Source organism: Dendropsophus ebraccatus, chromosome 1 (assembly GCF_027789765.1).
Source record: "Dendropsophus ebraccatus isolate aDenEbr1 chromosome 1, aDenEbr1.pat, whole genome shotgun sequence".
NCBI classification, from domain to species: Eukaryota; Metazoa; Chordata; class Amphibia; order Anura; family Hylidae; genus Dendropsophus; species Dendropsophus ebraccatus.
The window spans coordinates 12023802-12033739 of NC_091454.1; the positions used below are offsets into that span (position 1 = coordinate 12023802).

General features: G+C 45.2%; 1 protein-coding gene across 1 annotated transcript in view; it reads right to left on the bottom strand.

The window, feature by feature from the left end:
- AGK (acylglycerol kinase) overlaps window positions 1-3103 on the bottom strand; it is a 36624-nt gene extending 33521 nt beyond the window's left edge. Inside the window, exon 1 of the mRNA XM_069967288.1 lies at window positions 3004-3103. The gene's annotated coding sequence lies outside the window, so the exon portion shown is untranslated. The remainder of the gene's footprint in view (window positions 1-3003) is intronic.
- Window positions 3104-9938: the final 6835 nt, after the last annotated feature.

Genomic DNA, 9938 nt, shown 5'->3' on the forward strand with positions numbered 1-9938 from the left:
TCTTTTTCTGGCCATTTTGAGCGTTTAATTGACCCCACAAATGTGATGCTCCAGAAACACAATCTGCTCAAAGTAAGGTCAGTTTTGTAGCTTCTGTAACGAGCTAGACTGTTTTCAGATGTGTAAACATGATTGCACAAGGGTTTTCTAATCTTCAATTAGCCTTCTGAGCCAATGAGCAAACACATTGTACCATTAGAACACTGGAGTGATAGTTGCTGGAAATGGGCCTCTATACACCTATGTAGATATTGCACCAAAAACCAGACATTTGCAGCTAGAATAGTCATTTACCACATTAGCAATGTATAGAGTGTATTTCTTTAAAGTTAGGACTAGTTTAAAGTTATCTTCATTGAAAAGTACAGTGCTTTTCCTTCATAAATAAGGACATTTCACTGTGACCCCAAACTTTTGAATGGTAGTGTATAGAATTTATAATTAAAAAGTATATATAAGAAAAGACGAAACCATAAAAAATTCACTATACTATAATTAAAAAAAATAACTATATAACATAAAATAAAATAAAAAAGATACCATAAAAAACACACTATCATAATTTGTGAAATATACATAATTTTGGCGGCATCTGTAAGGAGTTAAACTTAAGGTTTTTTTTTATTCTGTTTTATTAATATCAATGTCTTTAGTTTTTATAGAGCTGATGACAACTTCTTTATCTGGCGCAGCGCTCACGTATACATGAGGTGTCACAGCCGGGAGCGGAGATGAATGCGGCCTCGCTGCTCTTATCTAGACACCTCTCCCTGAATATCCGAGCAGGTTATCTGCACAACATCATCTGCCCGAGATTCCCCCCAGGGAGACGGCGGTAATGGAGTCTCCGGTGAAGTCTGTCTGACCACTATCTCCGCAGTCTCTGTGTCACACCGATGCCTGACAGACAAAATCAATGCAAAGCAGCCACTGCCCCCGGCTTCCCCGCAACAACGGGGGCACTGGTGTGTCTGCCAGGAGACGAGACTGCGGCACATATCAATGCTGGAGATAAGTGGCAGCCAGAGGAGAAACGTAACTGGAATCCTAAGAGGAAGAGAATGCTCTCCGGATCAAGTCTCAGGATGTAAGGAAATTATTCTTAAAGGGATTCTCAGCTTTAGACAGTACCCTATCAGAATGTGATCCCCAGTGATCACCTGTAATTTGTGGGAATACCAGGTTGTAAATGCAGCGCCACCTCATGGGGAACTAAGTATTACACAGTGCTTAGTCACATGAATGGTCTATGTAACGCGGGACAGGCCAGGTCCTCCAAAGCAGAGGACACTCTTTGTATCCTGGCTCCACTCGGTCAAAATAGAACTCATTTTTAAATTTTGATAAAATGACGGCATTACCATAACTTCATTGTAAACAAGTCTCAATAATTGTGCTTAACCCTTTGAGGACCAGGCCCAAAATGACCCAGTGGACCGCGCAAATTTTGATCTTAGGGTTTCCGTTTTTCCCTCCTCCCCTTCTAAGAGCTCTAGCACTCTCAGTTTTTTATCTACAGGGCCATGTAAGGGCTTATTTGTTACAGGAATAGTTGTACTTTGCAATGGCGTCTTTCATTTTACCATAACATGTATGATGGAATTCCAAATATATTATTTATGAAGATATAAATTGGTGAAATCGCAAAAAAGAATGCAATATGGTAACTTTTGGGGGATTCCTGTGTCTACATAATGCACTATATGGTAAAAGCGACATGATATTATTCTATAGGTCAGTCCGAACACAACCATATGCAGGTTACACAGATTCTCTAATGTTATATATATTTTTTTTAAATGAAATCCTTTTTTTTGGCAATTAATTATAAATAAAATGGGACTATTGTGACGCTTATAACGGTTTTATTTTTTCACCTATGAGGCTGTATGGGGTGTCATTTTTTCCGCCATGATCTCTAGTTTTTATTAATACCATATTTGTGAAGATCGGACGTTTTGATCACTTTTTATAACATTTTTTTAATATATAATGTAACATAAAATCGGTAATCCGCGCACTTTTTTCCCTCTTTTCGTGCACGCCGTTTACCGTTCGCAATGACGCTTGTTATATTTTAATAGATCGGACAATTACGCACGCTACGGTATATTATATGTTTATTTGTTTATTTATTTTTATATGTTTTATTTATATAATGGGAAAGGGGGGTGATTTCAACTTTTATTGGGGGAGGGGTTGTGTGTTAGTGTTTGTAACTTTTTTTTTTTTTTACACATTTGAAGTCCCTTTGGGGGACTTTTACATCCAGTACTTGGATTTTTACACTGATGAATGCTATGCCATAGGCATAGCATTGATCAGTGTTATCGGTGATCTGCTCATTGAGCCTGCCTGTGCAGGCTCAGTGTAGCAGATCGCCGATCGGACCGCACGGAGGCAGGTGAGAGACCTCCAGTGGCCCGTTTTACCGATCGGGACCCCCGCAGTCACACTGCGGGGGTCCCGATTGGTAAGTGACAGGGGACTCCCCCTGTCACTTACACTTAAACGCCGCGGCCGCGGCGTTTAAGGAGTTAATGACACGCGGCAGCGCGATCGCTGCAGCGTGTCATTACCGGTGAGGTCCCGGCTGCTGATTGCAGCCGGCCCCCACCTGCTATGAAGCGCGCTCCGCTCCGGAGCACGCTTCATAGCGGGAGAAACACCCAGGGCGTACAGTTACGCCCTAGGTCGTCTGGGGACAGACTTCCATGGCGTAACTATACGCCCTGGGTCGTCTAGGGGTTAAAGTGTCACTGTTGTTTATTTTTTTTTGCAGAAATCAATAGTACAGGTGATTTTAAGAAACTTTGTAGTTGGGTTTATTAGCCAAAAAATGCATTTTTATCATGGAAAAGCAGTTTGAAGCTCTCCCCCCTGTCTTCATGGTTTTCCTATGGAAAGGGGAGGGGTGGAGGAAGATGAGGCACCAAAACAGGGCAACAAGGAGTTAATTTACAGCTACATCACCGGGCTATTTCCTCTGACGTCAGCACTGACCTCTGGATATGCTTTCATACAGCTCCCACTGTGCAATCCTTTGTTCTCTGCTGGCAACTAATCCTGCTCCTCCCGCTCCATAGCACAGACAGGATCCAACTGATGTAAAAGAGTCGAGATTTCCTGATAATGAGCAGTGAATGAGAGAGAGGAGGGAGGGGGGACCTGGGGAAAAAAATTTTGAATGCAGATAATGGCATATTTGCCTAATAAACCCAAATACAAAGTTTCTTAAAATTGCCTGGACTATTGATTTCTGCAAAAAAAAAAAATAAATTTAAAAATTTAAACGACAGTGACACTTTAAAGTCAATAAAAATTCTCAGAAAATTCCCATAATTTAAAAGGAACATTTAATCACTGCCTAAACCATTGAGGCAGTCCAAACCTTGCCAGCCTAAACAGCGTGACATCTACAAATGAAGACTGATGAGATTGGATGAAGCCAACAAGGACCGCCCCTACGACCCAAGATTCAGATCACCCCACCCTAGCTCCAGTTCGGGGAGATCCCTGTATGAAATAAGACAGCCATTTACTCTGTAATTTCCAATGTGTAATGGTGGCTTCCCAAAGCAAAGTCCGTAATTAGTCACGGTTGGGAGTAGTGGCCGCAGTGAGCGGGGGAGGGGACCGGCCTCCGGACCCCCGCCAGAAGGCTTTTTCTCCTAAGTTGTGATGCCATCCTGGCTGAAGGACTGGACACTCAGCCAATCAGTGAATGGAGCAGAGTGCGGCTCCAGTCACTGATTGGCTGAGTGGCTAGCCCATCAGCCAGGTCTTGACGTGACGTGAATTTCCCTCCTGCAAGCTGCTACATTAAAGAAAACGCCAGACTTCTCCTTTAAAGTGACTGTACAACCAGGCCCTGGCTGAAGCACTGGAGGCGGGCCAACCGACCCTTAGTGGGAGGAAACCCCTGCCCCTCTATGATAGGGTTCCATTGATTCTAAACGAGTCATGTCATGGAGGGGCTGGGGTTTCTTCCCACTAAGGGTGGGTCGGCCCGCCTCCAGTGCTTCTGCCTGGGCCTGGTGGTACAGTCACTTTAAAGGGGTATTTTGATTTGGTTAAAGGGGTAGTGCGGCGCTAAGAAATTATTCACAGAATAACACACATTACAAAGTTATACAACTTTGTAATGTATGTAATGTCTGTGAATCGCCCCCTTCCCGTGTCCCACCACCCCCGCACGTGTACCCGGAAGTGTTGGTGCATTATACATTACCTGATCCGTGTCGCGCATGTCCGCCATCTTGTGTCGAACGTCATCTTCGGACGGACGAATCGCTGCCGCCGTCCCTCCTCTGCCGCGATTGGCTGAGCACAATTATGCTCAGCCAATCGTGGCTGAGCAGCTGATGACGTACAGACAGCTTCCTCCAGTGTAATGTCTATTCTAATACTAACATGTATTATATAGACATCAGGGGAGGCTGCAGCAGTAATGACATAGACAGCTCCCCCAGTGTAATGTCTATTCTAATGCTAGCATGTATTATATAGATATTAGGGGAGGCTCAGTATCTACAGAAAGTAACGCAAATTATTTGCCTGACAGGACCAGGGCTTTAGCAGCAGAGGGGCTGTGTTGCTCCTAACGGCAACCAGGCAATATAAAAAAAAAAATAATAATAATAATCATTTTCCCCTTTAAAGGACAAGTGCCATGAAAAACTTTTTCCCAGTAATTGAAGCACATTACAAAGTTATATAACTCTTTAATATGCTTCAATCACCTATCTGCCTCCCTTCCCTGTCTTTTCCCCCCTCCACCCCCCACCAGGAAGTGTCCTGACTCACACAGACCTGATTACTGCCGTCACCAGGCAGCTCCTTCTTGTTAGGATGAGTCATCAGCAGGAGGGCTGCTCTAGGTCCTGTTACAGCGGCCCCCCCTCCCCTCCTTGTCCGGTGGCTCTGCTTGCTCAGCTTATCTTCTCTAGTGACATGACTCCTTCACTGAGTCCATGGCAGCAGGAGAGAGGGTATGAAGGGAGGGGGGAGCTGCCTAAAGCCCCTATTCCACGGGTCGTTTAAAGGAGCAATATCGTTCGTATTCGGCCGATATCAGCCGCTACCAACAATATTCGTCCCGTGGAATAGAGTGCAACGATCAGCCGACATCGTTCATGTCGGCTGATCTTTGCAGTCGCTTGTTTTTCAACATGTTGAAAAACAAGCGACTGATATAGCAGCGATCTGCTGCAGTCGCTCCGTTGAATAGGAGCATCGGCAGCAGACGCTGCTATATCCTATGGGCTGCCCGGACGATCAGCGATCCCCCGGGCAGCCCCCCGCCGCCCCCTCCCGTACTCACCCGCTCGCTGCAGCCGCGTTGAATAGCGGCGTCAGCGAGCGGGGAACGAGGAGCAAACGAGCGCTAATAGCACTCGTTTGCTCCTCCAAACGACTCGTGGAATAGGGGCATAAGTGCCGGAGTCAGTCTGAGGGAAGATAAGCAAGTGAGATGTGACAAGTGATGGCTTGCAGTTGTTCAGCCAATGGGAGCTGAGCAAGCCTGTCACCTGACAAGGCAGGGGAGGCGGGAGGCTAGTGTAACAGGAGAAGGAGCTGAGAGAAGAGCTTGGTGACGGTGACGACAGTAATCAGGTCTGTGTGAGTCAGGACACTTCCTGGTGGGGGGTGGAGGGGGGAAAAGACAGGGAAGGGAGGCAGATAGGTGATTGAAGCATATTACAGAGTTATATAACTTTGTAATGTGCTTCAATTACTGGGAAAAAGTTTTTCATGGCACTTGTCCTTTAACCTCTGCTGGGGCCACATGGCAGGATACGACACTACGGAAACACATTTGGCTGCAGTAATGAGCTGTCCTTTGAGACCATGTGAATCCTGTAAAAGCCTTTCTCTGCAAACCTCCATTCAGCGAGAGCTGCTCATCCGCCATCACATTCTTATGATTATTTGGGTTCCCAGAAGTCACCCCCCCCCCCCCCCACCCATCGCAGATTATCCACTAACAGCATATCCCGGGACACTCCACCACTCTACGAGATGGGAATACCCCTACACATACAGTGTGGTTGCCTCCATTTATATGAATGGGATGAAGTTGCATGTCAGGCTCTGTTCAGCTATGATGGCAGTGCCGGACCGGGCATGCTGACTTATAATGGAGGTCTGTTAGGTCTCTGGGTGATGTTTATGAAGAATGGCGCTGTATGCCGCACTGTTTCTTCTTGTCAAATACAGACGCGTCAGAGAAGTAACGCTTTGTGTGAACGGAGACTGTACGTATCTCTTAATACCTGTCACTTTAGCTTTGGTGACACCAATAGGGGTCCGCTATAGAAGTCAATGGAAAGGATGGACAACATGGCTGACATGTGCAATACCTACCATCTGATGGCGCAAAAGCCACAGGGGCTCCTCTACCATGCCTGTCTTTGGTTGCCAATGGTTACAGGCGGCCATAACATTTCACATTGGCTCCTCATGGATTGTGGAGGTCAGTGGCACAGTGCTCCTCACATGACAGAACACTCTATGACAGGATTCTATACACCTCCTCCCGTCACTCTCTCCGTCTGTCCCTCAATGTTATAGGGTCTCGTCCCCACCCCCTGTCCCCGGCCGCACACCCGTCCCTCCGCCTCACCTGTGTCCTCTCTGTCACGTTGTCTCCTCACAGTGAGCTCTGCGGGTGCACCGCACTATGCTTCCCCAGTGGAAACTACAGACTACGCTTTCAGTTCCGGCCCGGGCTGAACGTTCCCCGGTTACCACGGCAACCGCTAGACTGCGGCAATGTGTACTGCGGGCGGCGGGGACGGAACATGCTGGGAGTTGTAGTGTCACAACCGATAGCAGAGGCTCCAGGGCACACTGCTGCCGTATATAATGCACATATAATAAGTTACATCCATAATTCTACACATTAATGTAATAACTCCATTTTATAGCACCCCCATAAGTGTAACAGGGCACCCAACATATGTACCTCATAGATCACCCCCTAAACGTGCCCCACATATAACCTCATAACTGTACCCCACAGATCACCCTTTAAATTTAAGATCACCTTATAACTGTACATCCCAAATCACCTCACAACTGCACCCGAGATCACCACATAAATGTACCTCACAGATAACCCTATAAATATACCTCATAGAACACCCCATAACTGTCTGTACCCCACAGATCACCCCATAACTGTACCCCACAGATAACCCTATAAATATACCTCATAGAACACCCCATAACTGTCTGTACCCCACAGATCACCCCATAACTGTACCCCACAGATAACCCTATAAATATACCTCATAGAACACCCCATAACTGTCTGTACCCCACAGATCACCCCATAACTGTACCCCACAGATAACCCTATAAATATACCTCATAGAACACCCCATAACTGTCTGTACCCCACAGATCACCCCATAACTGTACCCCACAGATAACCCAATAAATATACCTCATAGAACACCCCATAACTGTCTGTACCCCACAGATCACCCCATAACTGTACCCCACAGATAACCCTATAAATATACCTCATAGAACACCCCATAACTGTCTGTACCCCACAGATCACCCCATAACTGTACCCCACAGATAACCCTATAAATATACCTCATAGAACACCCCATAACTGTCTGTACCCCACAGATCACCCCATAACTGTACCCCACAGATAACCCTATAAATATACCTCATAGAACACCCCATAACTGTCTGTACCCCACAGATCACCCCATAACTGTACCTCACAGATAACCCTATAAATATACCTCATAGAACACCCCATAACTGTCTGTACCCCACAGATCACCCCATAACTGTACCTCACAGATAACCCTATAAATATACCTCATAGAACACCCCATAACTGTCTGTACCCCACAGATCACCCCATAACTGTACCCCACAGATAACCCTATAAATATACCTCATAGAACACCCCATAACTGTCTGTACCCCACAGATCACCCCATAACTGTACCCCACAGATAACCCAATAAATATACCTCATAGAACACCCCATAACTGTCTGTACCCCACAGATCACCCCATAACTGTACCCCACAGATAACCCTATAAATATACCTCATAGAACACCCCATAACTGTCTGTACCCCACAGATCACCCCATAACTGTACCCCACAGATAACCCTATAAATTTAGCCTACAAATCACCCACCACAGATCACCCCATAAATGTACCCCACACATCACCCCATAACTGTACCCTACAGGCCACCCCCAAAATGTACCTTACAGGTCATCCTATAAATGTACTCCCCACCACCCCATAAATGTACCTTCAGATCACCCTATAAATACTCCTACAGATCACGTGCAGGTGTACACATTGGACTGTAGATCAGTAAACAGCAGGTGAGCCCCGGAACATGGACACAGAACTCATAGAAACTGTAGAACAACAAGTACCAGACGAGAGCAGGAAGGTGGACACAGTACTTATAGGAGTAGTCACAGAACATTAGAGCAACAAGTCCCAGGAATGGTATCCAGAAAGGAACTGGCAGAAGCACAGATGCCTCCAGACATCATACCAGCTACAGCCTCCTAGGATCAGTTATTAACACTGTGAGGTCGAGAAGCCAAAAAAATCCACCACCAAACTGCTCTAGTGACAGCAATCACAAAAACCCCATGTGCCAAAATGTGTGCTTTATTATAAAGATTAGACTGGTCCATTTACGCAAAAATTATCTGACAGAATAGATTTGAAAAGAGGAGAAATCTCAGTCTTTCCTTTATGACCTGATCTCCGTTTATAGTCTGTTTCTGGCTTTGGCTTCAAATAATCTTTCTGTGTAAATGGACTCTATGTGTTACTGGTCGCCACTAGTGACGAGGGAGCTGCCCACCAGGCTCTTTTGGTGGTACTCATGGATCAACACAAAGCTCCAGGAGATATAAAAAAAGGGTCGCATAAAGCGTGTTGAAAAAAAAGGCGCAAAATAACTGCCCATGAATTGAGGAAAATCAAGCGTAAAGCTGCCAAGATGCCATTAGCCACCAGTTTTGCCATATTTCAGAGCTGCAACATTACTGGAGTATCAAAAAGCACAAGGTGTGCGATACTCAGGGACCTTTGAACGAGAAACATAAGATAAAACGTCAAGACTGGGCCAAGAAATATCTTAAGACGCTGATGAAATGAGAGTGACTCTTGATGGGCCAGATGGATAGGCACGAAGCTGGATCAGTAAAGGGCAGAGAGTTCCACTCTGACTCAGACGCAGCAAGGTAGAGGTGGTATACTGGTATGGACTGGTATCATCACTTGTGGGACCTTTTCGGGTTGAGAATGCAGTAATTCTCAACTCCCAGACCTACTGCCAGTTTCTGGAAGACACCTTGCAGAAAGTCGGTATCGTTCAAGAAAAACATTATTTTCATGCAGGACAATGTGCCATCATGTGCATCCAAATACTCCACAGCGTAACTGGCTAGTAAAGGTCTAAAAGAAGAAAAAATAATGACATGGCCCCCTTGTTTACCTCATCTGAACCCCTGTGTTTCCTCATAAAATGTGAGATCTACAGGGAGGGAAAACAGTACACCTCTCTGAACAGTGTCTGGGAGGCTGTGGTGGCTGCTCCACGCAATGCTGATCTTAAACAGATCAAGCATCTGACAGAATCTATGGATGGAAGGCTTCTTAGTGTCATCGTAAAGAAAGGTGGCTATATTGGTCATTGATTTGTTTTTGGTTTTGAATGTCAGAAATGTTTATTTCTAAATTTTTGGTTGTTATATTGGTTTACCTGGTGAAATCAAACAAGTAAAATGGGTATACAGTATTTTTTTTTTTTTATCAAGTTGCCTAATAATTTTGCACAGTAATAGTTACCTGCACAGATATCCTCCTAAAATAGCCAAATCTAAAAAAAACAAAAACACTCCAACTTCTAAAAAAAATTAAGCTTTG